The sequence below is a fragment of the Musa acuminata genome, chromosome BXJ2-1, assembly GCF_036884655.1.
Source record: "Musa acuminata AAA Group cultivar baxijiao chromosome BXJ2-1, Cavendish_Baxijiao_AAA, whole genome shotgun sequence".
In the NCBI taxonomy this organism is placed as follows: domain Eukaryota; kingdom Viridiplantae; phylum Streptophyta; class Magnoliopsida; order Zingiberales; family Musaceae; genus Musa; species Musa acuminata.
The window spans coordinates 27,095,466-27,122,069 of NC_088338.1; the positions used below are offsets into that span (position 1 = coordinate 27,095,466).

General features: G+C 49.0%; 21 non-coding genes and 11 pseudogenes across 21 annotated transcripts; all 32 read left to right on the forward strand.

Annotated features, from left to right (window-relative positions):
- Positions 1-242: 242 nt before the first annotated feature.
- LOC135604068 (5S ribosomal RNA) lies at positions 243-361 on the forward strand. Its single transcript, XR_010484190.1, has one exon. It is a non-coding gene; the product is annotated as a 5S ribosomal RNA (ribosomal RNA).
- A 350-nt stretch (positions 362-711) lies between these two features.
- On the forward strand, positions 712-829 carry LOC135599492 (5S ribosomal RNA). Its single transcript, XR_010481893.1, has one exon. It is a non-coding gene; the product is annotated as a 5S ribosomal RNA (ribosomal RNA).
- Positions 830-1,179: 350 nt separating this feature from the next.
- Positions 1,180-1,298, forward strand: LOC135603317 (5S ribosomal RNA; annotated as a pseudogene).
- Positions 1,299-1,648: 350 nt separating this feature from the next.
- Positions 1,649-1,767, forward strand: LOC135602234 (5S ribosomal RNA; annotated as a pseudogene).
- Positions 1,768-2,116: 349 nt separating this feature from the next.
- Positions 2,117-2,235, forward strand: LOC135600411 (5S ribosomal RNA). The gene has a single exon (XR_010482733.1). It is a non-coding gene; the product is annotated as a 5S ribosomal RNA (ribosomal RNA).
- Positions 2,236-2,585: 350 nt separating this feature from the next.
- Positions 2,586-2,704, forward strand: LOC135602801 (5S ribosomal RNA; annotated as a pseudogene).
- Positions 2,705-3,054: 350 nt separating this feature from the next.
- LOC135599438 (5S ribosomal RNA) lies at positions 3,055-3,192 on the forward strand (annotated as a pseudogene).
- A 350-nt stretch (positions 3,193-3,542) lies between these two features.
- LOC135604518 (5S ribosomal RNA) lies at positions 3,543-3,661 on the forward strand (annotated as a pseudogene).
- Positions 3,662-6,187: 2,526 nt separating this feature from the next.
- On the forward strand, positions 6,188-6,306 carry LOC135602323 (5S ribosomal RNA; annotated as a pseudogene).
- Positions 6,307-6,771: 465 nt separating this feature from the next.
- On the forward strand, positions 6,772-6,890 carry LOC135600286 (5S ribosomal RNA). Its single transcript, XR_010482612.1, has one exon. It is a non-coding gene; the product is annotated as a 5S ribosomal RNA (ribosomal RNA).
- A 350-nt stretch (positions 6,891-7,240) lies between these two features.
- Positions 7,241-7,359, forward strand: LOC135599949 (5S ribosomal RNA). The gene has a single exon (XR_010482286.1). It is a non-coding gene; the product is annotated as a 5S ribosomal RNA (ribosomal RNA).
- A 350-nt stretch (positions 7,360-7,709) lies between these two features.
- LOC135601809 (5S ribosomal RNA) lies at positions 7,710-7,828 on the forward strand (annotated as a pseudogene).
- Positions 7,829-8,178: 350 nt separating this feature from the next.
- On the forward strand, positions 8,179-8,297 carry LOC135600476 (5S ribosomal RNA). Its single transcript, XR_010482797.1, has one exon. It is a non-coding gene; the product is annotated as a 5S ribosomal RNA (ribosomal RNA).
- Positions 8,298-8,647: 350 nt separating this feature from the next.
- On the forward strand, positions 8,648-8,766 carry LOC135601536 (5S ribosomal RNA). Its single transcript, XR_010483827.1, has one exon. It is a non-coding gene; the product is annotated as a 5S ribosomal RNA (ribosomal RNA).
- Positions 8,767-9,116: 350 nt separating this feature from the next.
- Positions 9,117-9,235, forward strand: LOC135602156 (5S ribosomal RNA; annotated as a pseudogene).
- A 350-nt stretch (positions 9,236-9,585) lies between these two features.
- Positions 9,586-9,704, forward strand: LOC135600555 (5S ribosomal RNA). Its single transcript, XR_010482874.1, has one exon. It is a non-coding gene; the product is annotated as a 5S ribosomal RNA (ribosomal RNA).
- Positions 9,705-10,055: 351 nt separating this feature from the next.
- Positions 10,056-10,174, forward strand: LOC135601373 (5S ribosomal RNA). Its single transcript, XR_010483669.1, has one exon. It is a non-coding gene; the product is annotated as a 5S ribosomal RNA (ribosomal RNA).
- Positions 10,175-10,524: 350 nt separating this feature from the next.
- On the forward strand, positions 10,525-10,643 carry LOC135599763 (5S ribosomal RNA). The gene has a single exon (XR_010482106.1). It is a non-coding gene; the product is annotated as a 5S ribosomal RNA (ribosomal RNA).
- A 350-nt stretch (positions 10,644-10,993) lies between these two features.
- On the forward strand, positions 10,994-11,112 carry LOC135604447 (5S ribosomal RNA). The gene has a single exon (XR_010484227.1). It is a non-coding gene; the product is annotated as a 5S ribosomal RNA (ribosomal RNA).
- Positions 11,113-11,463: 351 nt separating this feature from the next.
- On the forward strand, positions 11,464-11,582 carry LOC135599936 (5S ribosomal RNA). Its single transcript, XR_010482273.1, has one exon. It is a non-coding gene; the product is annotated as a 5S ribosomal RNA (ribosomal RNA).
- Positions 11,583-11,932: 350 nt separating this feature from the next.
- LOC135599769 (5S ribosomal RNA) lies at positions 11,933-12,051 on the forward strand. The gene has a single exon (XR_010482112.1). It is a non-coding gene; the product is annotated as a 5S ribosomal RNA (ribosomal RNA).
- A 350-nt stretch (positions 12,052-12,401) lies between these two features.
- Positions 12,402-12,520, forward strand: LOC135604458 (5S ribosomal RNA). Its single transcript, XR_010484228.1, has one exon. It is a non-coding gene; the product is annotated as a 5S ribosomal RNA (ribosomal RNA).
- Positions 12,521-12,871: 351 nt separating this feature from the next.
- On the forward strand, positions 12,872-12,990 carry LOC135599937 (5S ribosomal RNA). Its single transcript, XR_010482274.1, has one exon. It is a non-coding gene; the product is annotated as a 5S ribosomal RNA (ribosomal RNA).
- Positions 12,991-13,340: 350 nt separating this feature from the next.
- On the forward strand, positions 13,341-13,459 carry LOC135603337 (5S ribosomal RNA). The gene has a single exon (XR_010484105.1). It is a non-coding gene; the product is annotated as a 5S ribosomal RNA (ribosomal RNA).
- A 9,623-nt stretch (positions 13,460-23,082) lies between these two features.
- On the forward strand, positions 23,083-23,201 carry LOC135599626 (5S ribosomal RNA). The gene has a single exon (XR_010481973.1). It is a non-coding gene; the product is annotated as a 5S ribosomal RNA (ribosomal RNA).
- Positions 23,202-23,551: 350 nt separating this feature from the next.
- LOC135602752 (5S ribosomal RNA) lies at positions 23,552-23,670 on the forward strand (annotated as a pseudogene).
- A 350-nt stretch (positions 23,671-24,020) lies between these two features.
- LOC135602653 (5S ribosomal RNA) lies at positions 24,021-24,139 on the forward strand (annotated as a pseudogene).
- Positions 24,140-24,489: 350 nt separating this feature from the next.
- LOC135603545 (5S ribosomal RNA) lies at positions 24,490-24,608 on the forward strand (annotated as a pseudogene).
- A 350-nt stretch (positions 24,609-24,958) lies between these two features.
- On the forward strand, positions 24,959-25,077 carry LOC135604633 (5S ribosomal RNA). The gene has a single exon (XR_010484245.1). It is a non-coding gene; the product is annotated as a 5S ribosomal RNA (ribosomal RNA).
- A 350-nt stretch (positions 25,078-25,427) lies between these two features.
- On the forward strand, positions 25,428-25,546 carry LOC135604414 (5S ribosomal RNA). The gene has a single exon (XR_010484224.1). It is a non-coding gene; the product is annotated as a 5S ribosomal RNA (ribosomal RNA).
- Positions 25,547-25,896: 350 nt separating this feature from the next.
- LOC135600157 (5S ribosomal RNA) lies at positions 25,897-26,015 on the forward strand. The gene has a single exon (XR_010482485.1). It is a non-coding gene; the product is annotated as a 5S ribosomal RNA (ribosomal RNA).
- Positions 26,016-26,365: 350 nt separating this feature from the next.
- Positions 26,366-26,484, forward strand: LOC135600078 (5S ribosomal RNA). Its single transcript, XR_010482411.1, has one exon. It is a non-coding gene; the product is annotated as a 5S ribosomal RNA (ribosomal RNA).
- Positions 26,485-26,604: the final 120 nt, after the last annotated feature.

Genomic DNA, 26,604 nt, shown 5'->3' on the forward strand with positions numbered 1-26,604 from the left:
AGAGCTTTACGGATTGGGGTCGTAATAGCGATTCCGAGATCGTTCTAGAAAGTGCCGATGGTTTCGGCACGTGCTTGCCGTGACCGATACGTAGTCGTCGGGCTAGAGCTCGGAGAGAGCTTGCAATTGGGATTTCGTGAACGTTCGAGAAAGCGCCGACTGTTTCATTACGGGCACGAGGCTACGAACGTTGATACGCCGACCGCGACGTGTGCATAGGCGAGGGACGAAGCACGCGAAACGGGTGCGATAATGCCAGCACTAAATCACCAGATCCCATCAAAACTCCGAAGTTAAGCGTGCTTGGGCCAGAGTAGTACTAGGATGGGTGACCCCCTGGGAAGTCCTCGTGTTGCACTCCTTTTTGCATCCCGGGATTCGAAACATCTCCCGTAGAGCTCCGAGACGATTGTTTTGGGGCTGGAAATTTGCTGTGACAGCTACGCTGTTTGTATCGAGGGGCTCGGAGAGAGCTTTCCGGATTGGGGTCGCAATAGCGATTCCGAGATCGTTCTAGAAAGTGCCGATGGTTTCGGCACGTGCTTGCCGTGACCGATACGCAGTCGTCGGTCTAGGGCTCGGAGAGAGCTTGCAATAGGGATTTCGTGAACGTTCGCGAAAGCGCCGACGATTTCGTGACGGGCAAGAGGCTTCGGACGTTGATGCACCGACAGCGACGCGCACATAGGCGAGCGACGAAGCACGCGAAACGGGTGCGATAATGCAGCACTAAATCACCGGATCCCATCAGAACTCCGAAGTTAAGCGTGCTTGGGCAAGAGTAGTACTAGGATGGGTGACCCCTTGGGAAGTCCTCGTGTTGCACTCCTTTTTGCATCCCGAGATACGAAACATCTCAAGTAGAGCTCCGAGACGATTGTTTTGGGGCTGGAAATTTGCTGTGACCGCTACGCCGTCAGTATCGAGGGGCTCGGAGAGAGATTTCCGGATTGGGGTCGCAATAGCGATTCCGAGATCGTTCTAGAAAGTGCCGATGGTTTCGGCACGCGCTTGCCGTGACCGATACGCAGTCGTCGGGCTAGGGCTGAGAGAGAGCTTGCAATAGGGATTTCGTGAACGTTCGAGAAAGCGCCGACGGTTTCGTGACGGGCAAGAGGCTCCGGGCGTTGATGCGCCGACCGCGACGTGCACATAGGCGAGGGACGAAGCTCGCGAAACGGATGCTATAATGGCAGCACTAAATCACCGGATCCCATCAAAACACCGAAGTTAAGCGTGCTTGGGCCAGAGTAGTACTACGATGGGTGACCCCATGGGAAGTCCTCGTGTTGCACTCCTTTTTGCATCCCGGGATACGAAACATCTCCCGTAGAGCTTTGAGACGTTTGTTTTGGGGTTGGAAATTTGCTTTGACCGCTACGCAGTCAGTATCGAGGGGCTCGGAGAGAGGTTTCCGGATTGGGGTCACAATAGCGATTCCGAGTTCGTTCTAGAAAGTGCCGATGGTTTCTGCACGCGCTTGCCGTGACCGATACGCAGACGTCGGGCTAGGGCTCGGAGAGAGCTTGCAATAGGGATTTCGTTACCGTTCGAGAAAGCGTCGACGGTTTCGTGAAGGGTAAGAGGCTCCTGACGTTGATGCAACGACCGTGACGTTCACATAGGCGAGGGACGAAGCACGCGAAATGGGTGCGATAATGCGAGCACTAAATCATCGGATCCCATCAAAACTCCGAAGTTAAGCGTGCTTGGCCCAGAGTAGTACTAGGATGGGTGACCCCCTAGGAAGTCCTTGTGTTGCACTCCTTTTTGCATCCCGGGATACGAAACATCTCCCGTGGAGCTCCGAGACGATTGTTTGGGGCTGGAAATTTGCTGTGACCGCTACACTGTCTGTATCGAGAGGCTCGGAGAGAGCTTTCCGGATTGGGGTCGCAATAGCGATACCAAGATCGTTCTAGAAAGTGCCGATGGTTTCGGCACGTGCTTACCGTGACCGATACGCAGTCGTTGGGCTAGGGCTCGGAGAGAGCTTGCAATAGGGATTTCGTGAACGTTCGAGAAAGCGCCGACGGTTTCGTGACGGGCAAGAGGCTCCGGACGTTGATGCGCCGACCGCGACGTGCACATAGGCGAGGAACGAAGCACGCGAAACGGGTGCGATAATGCCAGCACTAAATCACCGGATCCCATCAGAACTCCGAAGTTAAGCGTGCTTGGGCAAGAGTAGTACTAGGATGGGTGACCCTCTGGGAAGTCCTCGTGTTGCACTCCATTTTGCATCCCGAGATACGAAACATCTCCCGTAGAGCTCCGAGACGATTGTTTTGGGGCTCGAAATTTGCCGTGACCGCTACACTGTCAATATCGAGGGGCTCGGAGAGAGCTTTCCGGATTGGGGTCGCAATAGCGATTCCGAGATCGTTCTAGAACGTGTCGATGGTTTCGGCACGCACTTGCCGTGACCGATACGCAGTCATCGGGCTAGGGCTCGGAGAGAGCTTGCAATAGGGATTTCGTGAATGTTCGAGAAAGCGCCGACGGTTTCGTGACGGGCAAGAGGCTCCGGACGTTGATGTGCCGACCGCGACGTGCACATAGCCGAGGGACGAAGCTCGCGAAACGGGTGCGATAATGGCAGCACTAAATCATCGGATCCCATCAAAACACCGAAGTTAAGCGTGCATGGGCCAGAGTAGTACTACGATGGGTGACCCCCTGGGAAGTCCTCGTGTTGCACTCCTTTTTGCATCCCGGGATACGTAACATCTCCCGTAGAGCTCCGAGACGTTTGTTTTGGGGCTGGAAATTTGCTTTGACCGCTACGCAGTCAGTATCGAGGGGATCGGAGAGAGCTTTCCGGATTGGGGTCGCAATAGCGATTCCGAGTTCGTTCTAGAAAGTGCCGATGGTTTCTGCACGCGCTTGCCGTGACCGATACGCAGTCGTCAGGCTAGGGCTCGGAGAGAGCTTGCAATAGGGATTTCTTGACCGTTTGAGAAAGCGTCGATGGTTTCGTGATGGGTAAGAGGCTCCTGACGTTGATGCACCGACCACGACGTTCACATTGGCGAGGGACGAAGCATGCGAAACGGGTGCGATAATGCCAGCACTAAATCACCGGATCCCATCAGAACTCCGAAGTTAATCGTGCTTGGGCAAGTCCTCGTGTTGCACTCCCTGGTAGTACTAAGATGGGTGACCCCCTGGGAAGTCCTCGTGTTGCACTCCTTTTTGCATCCCGAGATACGAAACATCTCAAGTAGAGCTCCGAGACGATTGTTTTGGGGCTCGAAATTTGCCGTGACCGCTACGCTGTCAGTATCGATGGGCTCGGAGAGAGATTTCCGGATTGGGGTCGTAATAGCGATTCCGAGATCGTTCTAGAAAGTGCCGATGGTTTCGGCACGCGTTTGCCGTGACTGATACGCAGTCGTCGGGCTAGGGCTCGGAGAGAGCTTGCAATAGGGATTTCGTGAACGTTCGAGAAAGCGCCGACGGTTTCGTAACGGGCAAGAGGCTACGGACGTTGATGCGCCGACCGCGACGTGCAAATATCCCAGGGATGAAGCTCGCGAAATGGGTGCGATAATGGCAGCAATAAATCACCGGATCCCATCAAAACACCGAAGTTAAGCGTGCTTGGGCCAGAGCAGTACTACGATGAGTGACCCCCTGGGAAGTCCTCGTGTTGCACTACTTTTTGCATCCCGGGATACGAAACATCTCCCGTAGAGCTCCGAGACGATTGTTTTGGGGCTCGAAATTTGTCGTGACCGCTACGCTGTCAGTATCGAGGGCCTCGGAGAGAGCTTTCCGGATTGGGGTCGCAATAGCGATTCCGAGATCATTCTAGAAAGTGCCGATGGTTTCGGCACGCGCTTGCCGTGACCGATACGCAGTCGTCGGGCTAGGGCTCGGAGAGAGCTTGCAATAGGGATTTCGTGAACGTTCGAGAAAGCGCCGACGGTTTCGTGACGGGCAAGAGGCTCCGGACGTTGATACGCCGACCGCGACGTGCACAAATCTTTACAAAGCTGGACCTTTGATCCGGGTATCATCAAATACGAGCATGCGAAGAAGACATACGGAAAACCACCTTTTGAACACACAACAACCACGAATTTTTGCTTTCTGCAACAAAAGGTGGAATATCTTGGGTATATCATATCAGAGGAAGGTGTGGCAATGGACCCCTTCAAAATTGGAGCAATGCAAAACTGGCCGACCTCGAGAAACATAAAATTGCTACATGGCTTTCTGGGTTTAACAGGCTACTACCGCAAGTTCGTGAAAAACTATGGAAAGATCAGTGCACCACTTACTTCCTTACTAGAAAAAGATGTCTTCCAATGGTTGGACAGAGCCTCCGCTGCCTTTGACAAACTTAAGGCAGCCATGACGACGACGCCGGTGCTAACACTACCAGATTTCAACCGACCCTTCATTATTGAGGCCGACACATCTGGAGTCAGAATTAGAGTCATTCTCATGCAAGATGGTCGACCACTCGCATACACTAGCAAGGCATTATCTCCCTCCTATCAAAATAAGTCAACATATGATAAGGAGATGCTCGCCATTATGCGCGCAGCAATGAGGTGGAGATTGTACTTGATCAGGTGATACTTTCAAATCAAGACCGACTATAAAAGCCTAAAATATCTCTTGGAGCAGAAGATATCTTCCCCCAAGTAGCAAAAATGGGTAACAAAACTTCTTGGATTTGATTATGAAATAACTTACAAAATGTGGAAAGAGAATGTTGTTGCAGATGCGCTTTCGTAGCTACCTGAGCAAGCTGAATTTTCGGTCGTTTTACTTCCAACCAGCGACTTTCTTAAGGATATTAAGATGGAATGGCAGGAAGATTCAGAGACTAGTAAGATTATAAAAAAATTGGAGGAAGCACCAAGCCCCATGGCTCATTACAATTGGGACTCAAAAGAATTACACTATAAGGGACGTATTGTGCTTACGATAAATTCTACTTGCATCTTCACGAGCAGATTTTGGACAAAGTTATTCCATATGCAGGGTACTAAATTGAAAAGGAGTATGGCATATCACCCAAAAACCGATGGCCAGACGGAAGTTTTAAATAGGTACTTGAAGACAGCCCAAAGCCACCCACCAAATATGACTACCCAAAGAGAACTCCAGACCCTGCCAAGAGCCATTGTTGATCGACGGATCATGACTCGACGACGATGACCCACTAATGAATTGCTAATACAGTGGGCGAACCTACCAATAGAAGATGCCACTTGGGAGAACTATGATGACTTGAAGATCAAATTCCCAGAATTCACGAATCATCAGCCTCGAGGACAAGGCTGATTTGAAGAGGGCGGGTATGTTAGAACTCTAGCTTGGAGAGTCCTAATTGAGAGGGAGATTCATGTAAAACTGTTAGGACTCTAGCTAGGAGAGTCCTAATTGAGAGGGACATTCTGTTAGGACTCTAGCTACGAGAGTCCTAATTGAGAGGGGCATTCATGTAGGAGGTTTTTTCTTATAGAAGAATTAGGAGTTGTAAGGGAATAGGAGTCTTGAGTAGGAGTCCTATTAGGAGTTGGTTAGAAGTAAGAGTCTTAAGTAGGAGTCCTATTAGGAGTTAGGGTTTAGAAGCCCTATAAATAGCCATGTATTCCTCCTCTTTTCTCAAGCAATAGATGAATCTTTTCTGCAGCCTTTGAGCAGCAAGTTCGAGGGAGGAACCCCTATAGAGTTCCAAGGAGGCCGATCCCCTAAAGAGATCAACCCCAAGTTTAGAATCTGCAAGGGTTCTAACACAGAACTCCGAAGTTAAGCGTGCTTGGGCAAGAGTAGTACTAGGATGGGTGACCCCCCGGGAAGTTCTCGTGTTTCACTCCTTTTTGCATCCCGAGATACGAAACATCTCCCGTAGAGCTCCGAGACGATTGTTTTGGGGCTCTAAATTTGCCGTGACCACTACGCTGTCAATATCGAGGGGCTCGGAGAGAGCTTTCCGGATTGGGGTCGCAATAGCGATTCCGAGATCGTTCTAGAAAGTACCGATGGTTTCGGCACGCGCTTGCCGTGACCGATACGCAGTCGTCGGGCTAGGGCTCGGAGAGAGCTTGCAATAGAGATTTCGTGAACGTTCGAGAAAGCGCCGACGGTTTCGTGACGGGCAAAAGGCTCCGGACGTTGATGCGCCGACCGCGACATGCACATAACCGAGGGACGAAGCTCGCGAAACGGGTGCGATAATGACAGCACTAAATCACCGGATCCCATCAAAACACCGAAGTTAAGCGTGCTTGGGCCAGAGTAGTACTACGACGGGTGACCCCCTGGGAAGACCTCGTGTTGCACTCCTTTTTGCATCTCGGGATACGAAACATCTCCCGTAGAGCTCCGAGACGATTGTTTTGGGGCTGGAAATTTGCTTTGACCGCTACGCAGTCAGTATCGAGGGGCTCGGAGAGAGCTTTCCGGATTGGGGTCGCAATAGCGATTCCGAGATCGGTCTAGAAAGTGCCGATGGTTTCGGCACGCGCTTGCCGTGACCGATACGCAGTCAGTATCGAGGGGCTCGGAGAGAGCTTTCCGGATTGGGGTCGCAATAGTGATTCCGAGATCGTTCTAGAAAGTGCCGATGGTTTCGTCACGCGCTTGCCGTGACCGATACGCAGTCGTCTGGCTAGGGCTCGGAGAGAGCTTGCAATAGGGATTTCGTGAACGTTCGAGAAAGCGCCGATGGTTTCGTGACGGGCAAGAGGCTCCGGACGTTGATACGCCGACCCCGACGTGCACATAGGCGAGGAACGAAGCATGCGAAACGGGTGCGATAATGCCAGCACTAAATCACCCGATCCCATCAAAACTCTGAAGTTAAGCGTGCTTGGGCCAGAGTAGTACTAGGATGGGTTACCCCCTGGGAAGTCCTCGTGTTGCACTCCTTTTTGCATCCCGGGATACGAAACCTCTCCCATAGAGCTCCGAGACGATTGTTTTGGGGCTGGAAATTTGCTGTGACCGCTACGCTGTCAGTATCGAGGGGCTCGAAAAGAGCTTTCCGGATTGGGGTCGCAATAGCGATTCCGAGATCGTTCTAGAAAGTGCCGATGGTTTCGGCACGCGCTTGCCGTGACCATTACGCAGTCGTCTGGCTAGGGCTCGGAGAGAGCATGCAATAGGGATTTCGTGAACATTCGAGAAAGCGCCGACGGTTTCGTGACGGGCAAGAGGCTCCGGAAGTTGATACGCCGACCCCGACGTGCACATAGGCGAGGGACGAAACACGCGAAACGGGTGCGATAATGCCAGCACTAAATCACCGGATCCCATCAAAACTCCGAAGTTAAGCGTGCTTGGTCCAGAGTAGTACTAGGATGGGTTACCCCCTGGGAAGTCCTCGTGTTGCACTCCTTTTTGCATCCCGGGATACGAAACCTCTCCCATAGAGCTCCGAGACGATTGTTTTGGGGCTGGAAATTTGCTGTGACCGCTACGCTGTCAGTATCGAGGGGCTCGGATAGAGCTTTCCGCATTGGGGTCGCAATAGCGATTCCGAGATCGTTCTAGAAAGTGCCGATGGTTTCGGCACGCGCTTGCCGTGACCGATACGCAGTCGTCTGGCTAGGGCTCGGAGAGAGCTTGCAATAGGGATTTCGTGAACGTTCGAGAAAGCGCCGACGGTTTCGTGACGGGCAAGAGGCTCCGGACGTTGATACGCCGACCGCGACGTGCACATAGGCGAGGGACGAAGCACGCGAAACAGGTGCGATAATGCCAGCACTAAATCACCGGATCCCATCAAAACACCGAAGTTAAGCATGCTTGGGCCAGAGTAGTACTACGATGGGTGACCCCCTGGGAAGTCCTCGTGTTGCACTCCTTTTTGCATCCCGGGATACGAAACATCTCCCGTAGAGCTCCGAGACGATTGTTTTGGGGCTGGAAATTTGCTGTGACTGCTATGCAGTCAGTATCGAGGGGCTCGGAGAGAGCTTTCCGGATTGGGGTCGCAATAGCGATTCCGAGATCGTTCTAGAAAGTGCCGATGGTTTCGGCACGCGCTTGCCGTGACCGATACGCAGTCGTCTGGCTAGGGCTCGTAGAGAGCTTGCAATAGGGATTTCGTGAACGTTCGAGAAAGCGCCGACGGTTTCGTGACGGGCAAGAGGCTCCGGACGTTGATACGCCGACCCCGACGTGCACATAGGCGAGGGACGAAGCACGCGAAACGGGTGCGATAATGCCAGCACAAAATCACCGGATCCCATCAAAACTCCGAAGTTAAGCGTGCTTTGGCCAGAGTAGTACTACGATGGGTGACCCCCTGGGAAGTCCTCGTGTTGCACTCCTTTTTGCATCCCGGGATACGAAACATCTCCCGTAGAGCTCCGAGACGATTGTTTTGGGGCTGGAAATTTGCTGTGACCGCTACGCTGTCAGTATCGAGGGGCTCGGAGAGAGCTTTCCGCATTGGGGTCGCAATAGCGATTCCTAGATCGTTCTAGAAAGTGCCGATGGTTTCGGCACGCGCTTGGCGTGACCGATACGGAGTCGTCGGGCTAGGGCTCGGAGAGAGCTTGCAATAGGGATTTCGTGAACGTTCGAGAAAGCGCCGACGGTTTCCTGACGGGCAAGAGGCTCCGGACGTTGATACGCCGACCGCGACGTGCATATAGGCGAGGGACGAAACACGCGAAACGGGTGCGATAATGCCAGCACTAAATCACTGGATCCCATCAAAACTCCGAAGTTAAGCGTGCTTGGTCCAGAGTAGTACTACGATGGGTGACCCCCTGGGAAGTCCTCATGTTGCACTCCTTTTTGCATCCCGGGATACGAAACATCTCCCGTAGAGCTCCGAGACAATTGTTTTGGGGTTGGAAATTTGCTGTGACCGCTACGCAGTCAGTATCGAGGGGCTCGGAGAGAGCTTTCCGGATTGGGGTCGCAATAGCGATTCTGAGATCGTTCTAGAAAGTGCCGATGGTTTCGGCACGTGCTTGCCATGACCGATACGTAGTCGTCGGGCTAGGGCTCGGAGAGAGCTTGCAATAGGGATTTCGTGAACGTTCGAGAAAGCGCCGACGGTTTTGTGACTGGCAAGAGGCTCCGGACGTTGATACGCCGACCGCGACGTGCACATAGGCGAGGGACGAAGCACGCGAAACGGGTGCGACAATGCCACCACTAAATCACCGGATCCCATCAAAACTCTGAAGTTAAGCGTGCTTGGGCCAGAGTAGAACTAGGATGGGTGACCCCCTGGGAAGTCCTCGTGTTGCACTCCTTTTTGCATCCCGGGATACGAAACATCTCCCGTAGAGATCCGAGACGTTTGTTTTGGGGCTGGAAATTTGCTGTTACCGCTACGCTGTCAGTATCGAGGGGCTCGGAGAGAGCTTTCCGGATTGGGGTCGCAATAGCGATTCCGAGATCGTTCTAGAAAGTGCCGATGGTTTCGGCACGTGCTTGCCGTGACCGATACGCAGTCGTCGGGCTAGGGCTCGGAGAGAGCATGCAATAGGGATTTCGTGAACGTTCGAGAAAGCGCCGACGGTTTCGTGACGGGCAAGATGCTCCAGACGTTGATACGCCGACTGCGACGTGCACATAGGCGAGGGACGAAGCACGCGAAACGGGTGCGATAATGCTAGCACTAAATCACCGGATCCCATCAAAACTCCGATGTTAAGCGTGCTTGGGCCAGAGTAGTACTAGGATGGGTGACCCCCTAGGAAGTCCTCGTGTTGCACTCCTTTTTGCATCCCGGGATACCAAAACATCTCCCGTAGAGCTCCGAGCCGATTATTTTGGGGCTGGAAATTTGCTGTGACTGCTACGCTGTCAGTATCGAGGGGCTCGGAGAGAGCTTTCCAGATTGGGGTCGCAATAGCGATTCCGAGATCGTTCTAGAAAGTGCCGATGGTTTCGGCACGCGCTTGCCGTGATCGATACATAGTCGTCGGGCTAGGGCTCGGAGAGAGGTTGCGATAGGGATTTCGTGAATGTTCGAGAAAGCGCCGACGATTTCCTGACGGGCAAGTGGCTCCGGATGTTGATACGCCGACCGCGACGTGCACATAGGCGAGGGACGAAGCACGCAAAACGGGTGCGATAATGCCAGCACTAAATCACCGGATCCCATCAAAACTCCGAAGTTAAACGTGCTTGGGCCAGAGTACTACTAGGATGGGTGAACCCCTGGGAAGTCCTCGTGTTGCACTCCTTTTTGCATCCCGGGATACGAAACCTCTCCCGTAGGGCTCCAAGGCGATTGTTTTGGGGCTGGAAATTTGCTGTGACCGCTACGCTGTCAGTATCGAGGGGCTCGGAGAGAGCTTTCCGGATTGGGGTCGCAATAGCGATTCCGAGATCGTTCTAGAAAGTGCCGATGGTTTCGGCACGCGCTTGGCGTGACCGATACGCAGTCGTCGGGCAAGGTCTCGGAGAGAGCTTGCAATAGGGATTTCGTGAACGTTCGAGAAAGCGCCGACGGTTTCCTGAAGGGCAAGAGGCTACGGACGTTGATACGCCGACCGCGACGTGCACATAGGCGAGGGACGAAGCACGCGAAATGGGTGCGATAATGCCAGCACTAAATCACCGGATCCCATCAAAACTCCGAAGTTAAGCGTGCTTGGTCCAGAGTAGTACTACGATGGGTGACCCCCTGGGAAGTCCTCGTGTTGCACTCCTTTTTGCATCCCGGGATACGAAACATCTCCCGTAGAGCTCCGAGACGATTGTTTTGGGGTTGGAAATTTGCTGTGACCGCTAAGCTGTTAGTATCGAGGGGCTCGGAGAGAGCTTTCCGGATTGGGGTCGCAATAGCGATTCTGAGATCGTTCTAGAAAGTGTCGATGGTTTCGGCACGTGCTTGCCATGACCGATACGCAGTCGTCGGGCTAGGGCTCGGAGAGAGCTTGCAATAGGGATTTCGTGAACGTTCGAGAAAGCGCCGACAGTTTCGTGACGGGCAAGAGGCTCCGGACGTTGATACGCCGACCGCGACGTGCACATAGGCGAGGGACGAAGCACGCGAAACAGGTGCGATAATGCCAGCACTAAATCACCGGATCCCATCAAAACTCCGAAGTTAAGCGTGCTTGGGCCTGAGTAGTACTAGGATGGGTGACCCCCTGGGAAGTCCTCGTGTTGCACTCCTTTTTGCATCCCGGGATACCAAAACATCTCCCGTAGAGCTCCGAGCCGATTATTTTGGGGCTGGAAATTTGCTGTGACCGCTACGCTGTCAGTATCGAGGGGCTCGTAGAGAGTTTTCCGGATTGGGGTCGCAATAGCGATTCCGAGATCGTTCTAGAAAGTGCCGATGGTTTCGGCACGCGCTTGCCGTGACCGATACGTAGTCGTCGGGCTAGGGCTCGGAGAGAGGTTGCAATAGGGATTTCGTGAACGTTCGAGAAAGCGCCGACGGTTTCCTGACGGGCAAGTGGCTCCGGATGTTGATACGCCGACCGCGACGTGCACATAGGTGAGGGACGAAGCACGCAAAACGGGTGCGATAATGCCAGCACTAAATCACCGGATCCCATCAAAACTCCGAAGTTAAACGTGCTTGGGCCAGAGTACTACTAGGATGGGTGACCCCCTGGGAAGTCCTCGTGTTGCACTCCTTTTTGCATCCCGGGATACGAAACCTCTCCCGTAGAGCTCCGAGACGATTGTTTTGGGGCTGGAAATTTGCTGTGACCGCTACGCTGTCAGTATCGAGGGGCTCGGAGAGAGCTTTCCGGATTGGGGTCGCAATAGCGATTCCGAGATCGTTCTAGAAAGTGCCGATGGTTTCGGCACGCGCTTGGCGTGACCGATACGCAGTCATCGGGCAAGGGCTCGGAGAGAGCTTGCAATAGGGATTTCGTGAACGTTCGAGAAAGCGCCGACGGTTTCCTGAAGGGCAAGAGGCTACGGACGTTGATACGCCGACCGCGACGTGCACATAGGCGAGGGACGAAGCACGCGAAATGGGTGCGATAATGCCAGCACTGAATCACCGGATCCCATCAAAACTCCGAAGTTAAGCGTGCTTGGTCCAGAGTAGTACTACGATGGGTGACCCCCTGGGAAGTCCTCGTGTTGCACTCCTTTTTGCATCCCGGGATACGAAACATCTCCCGTAGAGCTCCGAGACGATTATTTTGGGGCTGGAAATTTGCTGTGACCGCTACGCTGTTAGTATCGAGGGGCTCGGAGAGAGCTTTCCGGATTGGGGTCGCAATAGCGATTCTGAGATCGTTCTAGAAAGTGTCGATGGTTTCGGCACGTGCTTGCCATGACCGATACGCAGTCATCGGGCTAGGGCTCGGAGAGAGCTTGCAATAGGGATTTCGTGAACGTTCGAGAAAGCGCCGACGGTTTCGTGACGGGCAAGAGGCTCCGGACTCTGATACGCCGACCGCGACGTGCACATAGGCGAGGGACGAAGCACACGAAACAGGTGCGATAATGCCAGCACTAAATCACCGGATCCCATCAAAACTCCGAAGTTAAGCGTGCTTGGGCCTGAGTAGTACTAGGATGGGTGACCCCCTGGGAAGTCCTCGTGTTGCACTCCTTTTTGCATCCCAGGATACCAAAACATCTCCCGTAGAGCTCCGAGCCGATTATTTTGGGGCTCGAAATTTGCTGTGACCGCTACGCTGTCAGTATCGAGGGGCTCGTAGAGAGCTTTCCGGATTGGGGTCGCAATAGCGATTCCGAGATCGTTCTAGAAAGTGCCGATGGTTTCGGCACGCGCTTGCCGTGACCGATACGTAGTCGTCGGGCTTGGGCTCGGAGAGAGGTTGCAATAGGGATTTCGTGAACGTTCGAGAAAGCGCCGACGGTTTCCTGACGGGCAAGTGGCTCCGGATGTTGATACGCCGACCGCGACGTGCACATAGGTGAGGGACGAAGCACGCAAAACGGGTGCGATAATGCCAGCACTAAATCACCGGATCCCATCAAAACTCCGAAGTTAAACGTGCTTGGGCCAGAGTACTACTAGGATGGGTGACCCCCTGGGAAGTCCTCGTGTTGCACTCCTTTTTGCATCCCGGGATACGAAACCTCTCCCGTAGAGCTCCGAGACGATTGTTTTGGGGCTGGAAATTTGCTGTGACCGCTACGCTGTCAGTATCGAGGGCCACGGAGAGAGCTTTCCGGATTGGGGTCGCAATATCGATTCCGAGATCGTTCTAGAAAGTGCCGATGGTTTCGGCACGCGCTTGGCGTGACCGATACGCAGTCGTCGGGCAAGGGCTCGGAGAGAGCTTGCAATAGGGATTTCGTGAACGTTCGAGAAAGCGCCGACGGTTTCCTGAAGGGCAAGAGGCTACGGACGTTGATACGCCGACCGCGACGTGCACATAGGCGAAGGACGAAGCACGCGAAATGGGTGCGATAATGCCAGCACTAAATCACCGGATCCCATCAAAACTCCGAAGTTAAGCGTGTTTGGGCCAGAGTAGTACTAGGATGGGTGACCCCCTGGGAAGTCCTCGTGTTGCACTCCTTTTTGCATCCCGAGATACGAAACATCTCCCGTAGAGCTCCGAGCCGATTGTTTTTGTTGAATCTCGGATTTTGATGATGAAGTCAATTGTCATTTGTTGTCTAATCTATGTGTTTGAGATAAGTGTGCAGGATTAACTACGATGAAAGTTAGACAAGCAGCAGGAGTTGCGCCGGAGTCAAGTTCATGATCACGTTGGGAGTTCGAGAGTTCGACGGAAGTTCGGACGGTCGTCGGAGGTTCTGCGAGAACAGATCCGAGAAGTCCAGAATCTTGCCAAGCGAAGCTCGTCGGAACTTGCCAAGTGGATCGTCGCAAAGTCCAGGAGTTTGCCGGAAGTCCGCAGGAGCATCACCGAGGAATCATCGGATGATCGACGGAAGTTCGCCGGAAACTCGCCGGAAGAAGCGATTGACGCACCGAAGCAAAGCTACAGAAATTGTCTTAGATCTAATCGTAGTTAGCACGTTGATTAAGTTGGAAAATGGGAGGTGATCCCATTAGCTTAATCTTGGGGCAATTGGGCCCCTGAAAGACTGAAATTGGGCCGAATGGAGTTAACCATTCGGACCCTGATTGCACCAGGAGGTGCAACCGCCTAGGCCAGGAGGTGGCACCGCCTGGGCTAAGCCTCCCAGCGAGACTGGGCGGTGCAACCTCCCCAGCCGGGAGGTGGCACCGCCTGAGCTCAGTCTTCGAGCAAGACTGGGCGGTGCAACCTCCCTGACAGAGAGGTGGCACCGCCTGAGCTCAGTCTTCGAGCAAGACTGGGCGGTGCAACCTCCCTGACAGAGAGGTGGCACCGCCTAAGCTCGGTCTTCCAGCTCTGCCAGGCGGTGCAACCTCTCCAGTCAAGAGGTGCAACCGCCTGATCCCAGAATTCCGGGATTTGATCGTTTTGAGCTCCAAATTTGAACTAGGTTGGGGCCTATAAATACCCCACCCATTCAGCACTGAAAAGATACAGACCTATACCGAAATCTTGATCTTTTCTGTGATTCTAAGAGCTCAAAAGTGTTGTAAAGCCTTTAAGTCTCCTCCTTCTGTTCTTCAAGTTTTGAGTTGTAAAGTGAGGAGAGAAAGGTCTGTAAAGGTTGTCTCCTGAGCCTGCCAAAAGGAGAGAAACTGTAAAAAGGGCAGTTGGCCTTCGCCTAATTGAAGGAAGGCCTCTAGTTGACGTCGGTGACCTCGTCGGTGGAGGAAGCCAAAAGTGGAGTAGGTCAAGACTGACCGAACCACTCTAAATCTCTGGTTTGCGTTTATTTTGAGCACTTTATCATTACTGCAAACCTCCTTCATAACTACTGCATTCTGCGCTTTTACGAACAAGTTCTAAGTGCTGTTCTTTCCGAATCTGCATTCAGACGTAAATCGGTGTTTTCGTACATTACAGTTTACGTTTACGTTTTGATTCTGCAAAACTGTCTTCTACGCCTTCACGAACATGTTTTTAAGTGCTGATCTGTCCGAATCTGCTTTCAGACGTAAACCAGCGTTTTCGTACGATATTTACATTGCAGTTTACGTTTACGCCTTGATTCTGCAAAACTGTCTTCTGCGCTTTTACGAACGAGTTTCTAAAGTTCAGATCCCTTTGAAACTGCGTCTAGACGTAAAAATTACGTTTAGACGTAAACTGTGTAAAGACGTTTTAGACGTAAACTAAGTTTAGACGTAAATCTGCGTTTAGACATAAAACTGCGTTCAGACGTAAATCTGAGTTTAGACGTAAATCTGCGTTTAGACGTAAAACTGCGTTTAGACGTAAATCTGTGTTTAGACGTAAAACTGCGTTTAGACGTAAATCTGCGTTTAGACGTAAATCTGCGTTTAGACGTAAAACTGCGCTTAGACGCAAACTGTGTTTAGACGCAAACTGCGCTTAGACGCAATCTGCGCTTAGACGCAAACTGCACTTAGATACAAACTGAGAATTAGCTTTTGCATCATAATAGTTTTTATTAAACGAACGCAGCTTTTGGTTTTAATCGCTGTAAGATTTCCACTGCACTAATTCACCCCCCCCCCCTCTTAGTGCTCTCGATCCTAACAATTGGTATCAGAGCGAGGTTAACTCTCTAACGGATTAAAACCCAAAGAGAAATGGCATACGCCGAAAACCAAGAGGGGCATTCTATTACGCGTCCACCCGTGTTCAGTGGGACGGACTACACCTACTGGAAGACCCGAATGAGGATCTTTCTTATTTCTATGGATTTTGAACTGTGGAATCTTGTCGAAAACGGATTTTCGAAGTCTTCTCTTCCAATGATCGATTGGAATGATTTGAAGAAGAAGGCTTTCGCTCTTAATGCAAAGGCTATGAATGCCTTATTTTGTGCACTTGATAAAAACGAGTTTAACCGTGTTTCAACTTGTGAAACTGCATTTGATATTTGGCACACACTCGAAGTGACCCATGAGGGCACAAGTAGAGTAAAATAGTCAAAAATCAATTTGTTGTTACATTCTTTTGAACGTTTCCGCATGAAACCGAGTGAAACCATTGGCGACATGTTTACCCGTTTCACGGATGTCATCAACGGTCTAAAAGGACTCGGAAAGAGCTTTTCGGATTTTGAGCTTGTTAACAAAATACTAAGATCCCTTCCTAAGAGTTGGGATCCTAAAGTCACTGCTATTCAAGAGGCAAAAGATTTACGAAATTTCCCTCTTGAAGAACTAATCGGGTCATTAATGACCTACGAAATGACTTGTAAAGCTCATGAAGAGCAAGAAGACATCCTTCCAAAGAACAGGAAGGATATGGCACTCAAAACTTCTGAATGCCACTTGAGAGAAAACTCAAGTGATGAGGACTGTGATGATGACTTGGCACTTCTAACAAGAAAGTTTAAAAAGTTCTTTAAAAGAAACAAGTTTAAGAATGATGCAAAAAATAAACTTGAACCCAAGAAGGACCAAGTAATCTGCTATGAATGCAAAAAACCGGGACACTACAAGAGTGATTGTCCCCAAGTCAAGAAGAGAACATCAAAGAAAAAAGCGCTTCAAGCAACATGGGATGACTCAAGCGCATCCGAAGAAGAAGAGTCCAACACCGAGCAAGTTGCTCATCACGCCTTAATGGCCATCGAAGATGAGGTAACAAATTCAATAGATACAGATTTATCTTTCGATGAATTATTAAATGCTTTCCATGAATTGTTTGATGAGTATAAGATTATCAGTAGTAAATACAAATTGCTAAAAAAGGAGCATGATAGTCTTATTTGTAATTTCGATAAGTTAAATGCTGAACATCATGATAGTTTAAGCCCATGCATAAAATGCCATAATCTAGAAACTCTCCAAAAAGAAAACTTGCTACTTAAGGACACCTTGAAGAAATTCGAGGTTGGTAGCAAGTCATTGAACATGATCCTTACAAACAAGGGTGACGTTCCCAAAAGGAGTGGAATTAGATTTGTGAGAAGTCCTCACCAAAATCCAACCACCTTCATAAAAGGCTCCATCTTACATGTTCAACACCAAACCAAGTGCAACTTCTGTTGCAAATCTGGACACAAGACACATTGTTGTCCATTCAAGAAAATAAGTCTAAACAAATTGATTTGGGTTCCTAAAGGAACCATGACAAATTCTATGCAACATGATAAGAAATGTAGATCTATTTATGAGGCACCCAAAAGGAAATGGGTTCCTAAAGATCATCCCTTCCTATAAAAACATTAAAATTTTAGGCCGGAGCAAGAAATAATATTCTGCTCCTTGACTCTTGATGGTCATAAACCAAGAATCAAAAAGGAACTCGCAACGCTTAAGTAACAAGTGGAAGTTATGAAATCACAAATACGATTTGGATACAACCTTATTAGAAACATATGATATCCAAATTCACATATCCCCTTGATCTTCAAAACCCGTTAACACTATCATCTACGAATTAATTCTTGTATCATGAAGAAACTAAATATGTCATGATCTTAAAAGGGATACCAAACAAATTAAGGGTAGTTTCAAAGCTAAGAATCAAATAAGCACCTCTAGGCCCTTACAATTGATCCATATGGACTTGTTCGGACCAATCTCTACATCGAGTCTAGGAGGTAGCAAATTCGCATTTGTCATTGTTGATGACTATAGCAGATATACATGAACCTACTTCTTAAAACAGAAAAATGAATGCTTTAGATATTTTACCAAGTTTTGTAAACTTGTTCAAAATGAGAAGGGATCTATGATTTCGTCAATTAGAAGTGATCATGGTGGAGAATTTCAAAACCATGATTTCCAAGAATTCTGTGAACTCAATGGATACAACCATAATTTCTCTACTCCAAGAAATCCTCAACAAAATGGGGTAGTAGAAAGAAAAAATCGAAATCTACAAGAAATGGCAAGAACCATGTTGAATGAACATAGCCTACCCAAATATTTTTGGGCCGAAGCTGTAAACACTGCATGCTATATTTTGAATAGAGTTCTAGTAAGACCCTTACTCACCAAAACTCCTTATGAGTTATGGAATAACAAAAAATCAAATGTCTCATATTTTAAAGTCTTTGGGTGTAAGTGTTTTATCTTGAATGAAAAGGATAACTTAGGAAAATTCGATGCTAAATCTGATGAAGGAATCTTTCTTGGTTATTCTTCGGTTTCTAAAGCTTTTCGTATTTTCAATAAAAGAACTTTAATTATTGAAGAATCCATCCATGTTGTTTTCAATGAGATTTCCGAAATTAAGAAAAATGATCTTGATGATGATGTTAACTTTGATTCTTTGAATTTAAATGAAACTCCGTCTCCAACTAGCAACTTGGATGCATCCACTTCCTTACCCAAGGATTGGAAGTATGTAGATGCTCATCCTAAGGAGCTAATCTTAGGAGACACGTCAAAGGGGGTTCAAACACGATCTTCTCTTAAAACTTTTTGTACAAACGCCGCCTTTCTCTCCCAAATTGAACCCAAATGCATTGACGAAGCCATGAAAGATGATTCATGGATTATCGCAATGCAAGATGAATTGAATCAATTTGAGAGAAATGAGGTGTGGACGCTTGTTCCTAGGCCAAATGACCATTTAGTTATTGGTACTAAATGGGTCTTTAGAAACAAGCAAGATGAAAATGGTATCGTGGTTAGAAACAAGGCTAGATTAGTGGCCAAAGGTTTCAACCAAGAAGAAGGTATCGATTACGAAGAAACATTCGCACCTGTGGCTCGATTGGAAGCCATAAGGATGCTCCTTGCCTATGCTAGTTGTAATAATTTTAAGTTATTTCAAATGGATGTTAAAAGCGCTTTTCTAAATGGCCTTATTTCCGAAGAAGTCTATGTTGAACAACCTCCTGGATTTGAAAATAATAGTCTCCCTACTCATGTGTTTAGATTAACTAAAGCTCTCTATGGTTTAAAACAAGCTCCAAGGGCTTGGTATAAGAGACTTAGTTCTTTTCTGATTGAAAATAATTTCATAAAAGGCAAGGTTGATACTACATTATTCATCAAGAATTTTGAAAATAATTTTCTCATTGTTCAAATTTATGTTGATGATATTATCTTTGGTTCTACGAATGAATCTCTCTGTGAATCTTTTGCTAAAACTATGAGTCTTGAATTCGAAATGAGTTTAATGGGAGAGTTAACATTCTTCTTAGGTTTACAAATCAAACAACTAAGCAATGGCATCTTTATTAGTCAAACCAAATATGCCATGAATTTACTCAAGAAGTTTAATATGGAGAACTCAAAAGCCATTAACACTCCTATGAGCACCTCCACTAAATTAGAAATTGATGAAAGTGGAGAAAGCTTTGATAAAAAAACTTATAGGGGTATGATAGAAAGTTTACTTTACCTCACTGCAACAAGACCAGACATCATGTTCAGTGTAGGACTTTGTGCTAGATTTCAATCAAACCCTAAGATATCTCATCTCAAAGCAGTTAAAAGAATACTCAGATACCTTAATGGTACCACAAATCTAGGATTATGGTACCCAAAATCAGAAAATCTTGAGTTAATTGCTTATGCTGATGCGGACTTTGCTGGTTGTAGATTAGATAGAAAAAGCACATCAGGAACATGTCAATTTTTAGGACATGCTCTTGTTTCCTGGTCATCTAAGAAACAAAGCTCGGTTGCTCTATCAACAACCGAAGCTGAATATATTGCAGCAAGTGCATGCTGTGCACAAGTTGTATGGATGAAAAACACTTTAGAAGATTACAAAATTAATCTTAAAGATATTCCCATTAAATGTGATAACACGAGTGCAATATGCTTAACCAAGAATCCTATACAACACTCAAGAACAAAACATATTGATATCAGACATCACTTTATACGAGATCATGTTGCGAATCATGATATAATCATAGAGTTCATTGATACTAAACATCAACTAGCTGATATCTTTACAAAACCTCTAAGTGAAGAACAATTTGATTTCATTCGAAGAGAATTAGGAATGTTGATGTGTCCGAATAGATAAATTTGTTAAAATTATTTTTCGGACTATGTTGAATAATCAAACCACTTGATTGCCATGTTTCTATGATTATATGTGAAAATCTGCAACAAAATCTTGTCCGAATGCATCTTATTTTTTGAATGCTATACACCAGATTTTCTCGTACACTTTCATGAAAAATAAGTTTCTGAAATAGATTTGATGAAGTGATTCATGTGTATGTATTCCATCCTGCAAAATCTTTACATAGACAATGGATTATAACAAAAAGGGGAAGAAGTATTTAAAGCAATCTATGTAAAATTCCTCTATAAGCTTGCTATTATTATTTTCCTGGTATCATAATTACTATGCTTTTTGTTGATGACAAAGGGGGAGATATATGAATAGATATATGAATTGATAAACACTGCCATGATTAGAAATACTATGAGTGATGCTATAAACACACTGCTATGATTATGCCATCCTTGCATCACCAAGAGATATATGAACATGTGCTAAAGTTTGCATTATGCCTTAAGTTGATATCTTATCATGTGAAGAAAATGCAAAACTTGCTAGGATATTTCAAATGTGTGCATCATGTAATAGTGCTTCACAGCTTTATATGATAATGTTCAAACTACATGATGAATAGTTACAAACACAATCATACAAACTTGATGATGTATGTCAAGCCTTGACATCATCCTTGAAGAGATACATCATGATGAGTATCATGATGGGAGTATTGATGAGTTTAACTGATCTAACTTATCAATACGTCACTTGAATTCTCAGGTCTTGAATTCAAGGTTGACTTATCTCAACTATGGCATATAGACAGGGGGAGTTAAGGATAACTCCATTATCAATTGATTGTCATCATCAAAAAGGGGGAGATTGTTGAATCTCGGATTTTGATGATGAAGTCAATTGTCATTTGTTGTCTAATCTATGTGTTTGAGATAAGTGTGCAGGATTAACTACGATGAAAGTTAGACAAGCAGCAGGAGTTGCGCCGGAGTCAAGTTCATGATCACGTTAGGAGTTCGAGAGTTCGACGGAAGTTCGGACGGTCGTCGGAGGTTCTGCGAGAACAGATCCGAGAAGTCCAGAAGCTTGCCAAGCGAAGCTCGTCGGAACTTGCCAAGTGGATCGTCGCAAAGTCCAGGAGTTTGCCGGAAGTCCGCAGGAGCATCACCGAGGGTTCATCGGATGATCGACGGAAGTTCGCCGGAAACTCGCCGGAAGAAGCGATTGACGCACCGAAGCAAAGCTGCAGAAATTGTCTTAGATCTAATCGTAGTTAGCACGTTGATTAAGTTGGAAAATGGGAGGTGATCCCATTAGCTTAATCTTGGGGCAATTGGGCCCCTGAAAGACTGAAATTGGGCCGAATGGAGCTAACCATTCGGACCCTGATTGCACCAGGAGGTGCAACCGCCTAGGCCAAGAGGTGGCACCGCCTGGGCTAAGCCTCCCAGCGAGACTGGGCGGTGCAACCTCCCCAGCCGGGAGGTGACACCGCTTGAGCTCAGTCTTCGAGCAAGACTGGGCGGTGCAACCTCCCTGACAGAGAGGTGGCACCGCCTGAGCTCAGTCTTCGAGCAAGACTGGGCGGTGCAACCTCCCTGACAGAGAGGTGGCACCGCCTGAGCTCGGTCTTCGAGCTCTGCCAGGCGGTGCAACCTCTCCAGTCAAGAGGTGCAACCGCCTGATCCCGGAATTCCGGGATTTGATCGTTTTGAGCTCCAAATTTGAACTGGGTTGGGGCCTATAAATACCCCACCCATTCAGCACTGAAAAGATACAGACCTATACCGAAATCTTGATCTTTTCTGTGATTCTAAGAGCTCAAAAGTGTTGTAAAGCCTTTAAGTCTCCTCCTTCTGTTCTTCAAGTTTTGAGTTGTAAAGTGAGGAGAGAAAGGTCTGTAAAGGTTGTCTCCTGAGCCTGCCAAAAGGAGAGAAACTGTAAAAAGGGCAGTTGGCCTTCGCCTAATTGAAGGAAGGCCTCTAGTTGACGTCGGTGACCTCGTCGGTGGAGGAAGCCAAAAGTGGAGTAGGTCAAGACTGACCGAACCACTCTAAATCTCTGGTTTGCGTTTATTTTGAGCACTTTATCATTACTGCAAACCTCCTTCATAACTATTGCATTCTGCGCTTTTACGAACAAGTTCTAAGTGCTGTTCTTTCCGAATCTGCATTCAGACGTAAATCGGTGTTTTCGTACATTACAGTTTACGTTTACGTTTTGATTCTGCAAAACTGTCTTCTACGCCTTCACGAACAAGTTTTTAAGTGCTGATCTGTCCGAATCTGCTTTCAGACGTAAACCAGCGTTTTCGTACGATATTTACATTGCAGTTTACGTTTACGCCTTGATTCTGTAAAACTGTCTTCTGCGCTTTTACGAACGAGTTTCTAAAGTTCAGATCCCTTTGAAACTACGTCTAGACGTAAAAATTACGTTTAGACGTAAACTGTGTAAAGACGTTTTAGACGTAAACTGAGTTTAGACGTAAATCTGCGTTTAGACGTAAAACTGCGTTCAGACGTAAATCTGAGTTTAGACGTAAATCTGCGTTTAGACGTAAAACTGCGTTTAGACGTAAATCTGCGTTTAGACGTAAAACTGCGTTTAGACGTAAATCTGCGTTTAGACGTAAATCTGCGTTTAGACGTAAAACTACGCTTAGACGCAAACTGTGTTTAGACGCAAACTGCGCTTAGACGCAATCTGCGCTTAGACGCAAACTGCACTTAGATACAAACTGAGAATTAGCTTTTGCATCATAATAGTTTTTATTGAACGAACGCAGCTTTTAGTTTTAATCGCTGTAAGATTTCCGCTGCACTAATTCACCCCCCCCCCCCTCTTAGTGCTCTCGATCCTAACAGTTTTGGGGCTGGAAATTTGCTGTGACCGCTACGCTGTCAGTATCGAGGGGCTCGGAGAGAGCTTTCCGGATTGGGGTCGCAATAGCGATTCCGAGATCGTTCTAGAAAGTGCTGATGGTTTCGGCACGCGCTTGCCGTGACCGATACGTAGTCGTCGGGCTAGGGCTCGTAGAGAGCTTGCAATAGGGATTTCGTGAACGTTCGAGAAAGCGTCGACGGTTTTCTGACGGGCAAGAGGCTCCGGACGTTGATACGCCGACCGCGACGTGCACATAGGCGAGGGACGAAGCACGCGAAACGGGTGCAATAATGCCAGCACTAAATCACCGGATCCCATCAAAACTCCGAAGTTAAGCGTGCTTGGGCCAGAGTAGTACTAGGATGGGTGACCCCCTGGGAAGTCCTCGTGTTGCACTACTTTTTGCATCCCGGGATACGAAACATCTCCCGTAGAGCTCCGAGACGATTGTTTTGGGGCTGGAAATTTGCTGTGACCGCTACGTTGTCAGTATCGAGGGGCTCGGAGAGAGCTTTCCGGATTGGGGTTGCAATAGCGATTCCGAGATCGTTCTAGAAAGTGCCGATGGTTTCAGCACGCGCTTGCAGTGACCGATACGCAGTCGTCGGGCTAGGGCTCGGAGAGAGCTTGCAATAGGGATTTCGTGAACGTTCGAGAAGGCGACGATGGTTTCGTGACGGGCAACAGGCTCCGGACGTTGATGTGCCGACCGCGACGTGCACATAGGCGAGGGACGAAGCACGCGAAACGGGTGCGATAATGCCAGCACAAAATCACTGGATCCCATCAAAACAACGAAGTTAAGCGTGCTTGGGCCAGAGTAGTACTACGATGGGTGACCCCCTGGGAAGTCCTCGTGTTGCACTCCTTTTTGCACACCGGGATACGAAACATCTCCGGTAGAGCTCCGAGATGATTGTTTTGGGGCTGGAAATTTGCTGTGACCGCTACGCTGTCAGTATCGAGGGGCTCAGAGAGAGCTTTCCGGATTGGGGTCGCAATAGCGATTCCGAGATCGTTCTAGAAAGTGCCGATGGTTTCGGCACGCGCTTGCCGTGACCGATACGCAGTCGTCGGGCTAGGGCTCGGAGAGAGCTTGCAATAGGGATTTCGTGAACGTTCGAGAAAGCGTCGTCGGTTTCCTGACGGGCAAGAGGCTCCGGACGTTGATACGCCGACCGCGACGTGCACATAGGCGAGGGACGAAGCACGCGAAACGGGTGCGATAATGCCAGCACTAAATCACCGAATCCCATCAAAACTCTGAAGTTAAGCGTGTTTGAGCCAGAGTAGTACTAGGATGGGTGACCCCATGGGAAGTCCTCGTGTTGCACTCCTTTTTGCATCCCGGGATACGAAACATATCCCGTAGAGCTCCGAGAAGATTGTTTTGGGGCTGGAAATTTGCTGTGACCGCTACGCAGTTAGTATCGAGGGGCTCGATGAGAGCTTTGCGGATTGTGGTCGCAATAGCGATTCCGAGTTCATTCTAGAAAGTGCCGATGGTTTCTACACGCGCTTGCCGTGACCGATACGCAATCGTCGGGCTCGGGCTCGGAGAGAGCTTGCAATAGGGATTTTGTGACCGTTCGAGAAAGCGCCGACGGTTTCGTGACGGGCAAGAGGCTACGGACGTTGATACGCCGACCGCGACGTGCACATAGGCGAGGGACGAAGCACGTGAAACTGGTGTGATAATGCCAGCATTAAATCACATGATCCAATCAAAACTCCGAAGTTAAGCGTGCTTGGGCCAGAGTAGTACTAGGATGGGTGACCCCCTGGGAAGTCCTCGTGTTGCACTCCTTTTTGCATCCCGGGATACGAAACATCTCCCGTAGAGCTCCGAGACGATTGTTTTGGGGCTGGAAATTTGCTGTGAGCGCTCCGCTGTCAGTATCGAGGGGCTCGGAGAGAGCTTTCCGGATTGGGGTCGCAATAGCGATTTCGAGATCGTTCTAGAAAGTGCCGATGGTTTCGGTACGCGCTTGCCATGACCGATACGCAGTCGTCGGGCTAGGGCTCGGAGAGAGCTTGCAATAGGGATTTCGTGACCGTTCGAGAAAGCGTCGACGGTTTCGTGACGGGTAAGAGGCTCCTGACGTTGATGCACCGACCGCGACATTCACATAGGCGAGGGACGAAGCATGCGAAACGGGTGCGATAATTCCAGCACTAAATCACCGGATCCCATCAGAACTCCGAAGTTAAGCGTGCTTGGGCAAAAGTAGTACTAGGATGGGTGACCCCCTGGGAAGTCCTCGTGTTGCACTCCTTTTTGAATTCCGAGATACGAAACATCTCCCATAGAGCTCCGAGATGATTGTTTTGGGGCTCAAAATTTGCCGTGACCGCTCCGCTGTCAGTATCGAGGGGCTCGGAGAGAGCTTTACGGATTGGGGTCGCAATAGCGATTCCGAGATCGTTCTAGAAAGTGCCGATGGTTTCGGCACGTGCTTGCCATGACCGATACGCAGTCGTCCGGCTAGGGCTCGGAGAGAGCTTGCAATAGGGATTTCGTGAACGTTCGAGAAAGCGCCGACGGTTTCGTGACGGGCAAGAGGCTCCGGACGTTGATGCATCGACCGCGACGTGCACATAGGCGAGGGACGAAGCACGCGAAACGGGTGCGATAATGCCAGCACTAAATCATCGGATCCCATCAAAACTCCGAAGTTAAGCGTGCTTGGGCCAGAGTAGTACTAGGATGGGTGACCCCCTGGGAAGTCCTCGTGTTGCACTCCTTTTTGCATCCCGGGATACGAAACATCTCCCGTAGAGCTCCGAGACGATTGTTTTGGGGCTGGAAATTTGCTGTGACCGCTACGCAGTCAGTATCGAGGGGCTCGGAGAGAGCTTTCCGGATTGGGGTCGCAATAGCGATTCCGAGTTCGTTCTAGAAAGTGCCGATGGTTTCTGCACGCGCTTGTCGTGACCTAAACGCAGTCGTCGGGCTAGGGCTCGGAGAGAGCTTGCAATAGGGATTTCGTGAACGTACGAGAAAGCGACGATGGTTTCGTGACGGGCAAGAGGCTCCGGACGTTGATGCGCTGACCGCGACGTGCACATAGGCGAGGGAGGAAGCACGCGAAACGGGTGCGATAATGCCAGCACTAAATCACCGGATCCCATCAAAACACCGAAGTTAAGCGTGCTTGGGCCAGAGTAGTACTACGATGGGTGACCCCCTGGGAAGTCCTCGTGTTGCACTCCTTTTTGCATCTCGGGATACGACACATCTCCCGTAGAGCTCCGTGATGATTGTTTTGCGGCTGGAAATTTGCTTTGACCGCTATGCAGTCAGTATCGAGGGGCTCGGAGAGAGCTTTCCGGATTGGGGTCGCAATAGCGATTCCGAGTTCGTTCAAGAAATTGCCGATGGTTTCTGCACGCGCTTGCCGTGACCGATACGCAGTCGTCGGGCTAGGGCTCTGAGAGAGCTTGCAATAGGGATTTCGTGACCGTTCGAGAAAGCGTCGACGGTTTCGTGACGGGCAAGATGCTCCTGACGTTGATGCACCGACCGCGACGTTCACATAGGCGAGGGACGAAGCATGCGAAACGGGTGCGATAATGCCAGCACTAAATCACTGGATCCCATCAGAACTCTTAAGTTAAGCGTGCTTGGGCAAAAGTAGTACTAGGATGGGTGACCCCCTAGGAAGTCCTCGTGTTGCACTCCTTTTTGCATCCCGAGATACGAAACATCTCCCGTAGAGCTCCGAGATGATTGTTTTGGAACTCAAAATTTGCCGTGACCGCTAGGCTGTCAGTATCGAGGGGCTCGTAGAGAGCTTTCCGG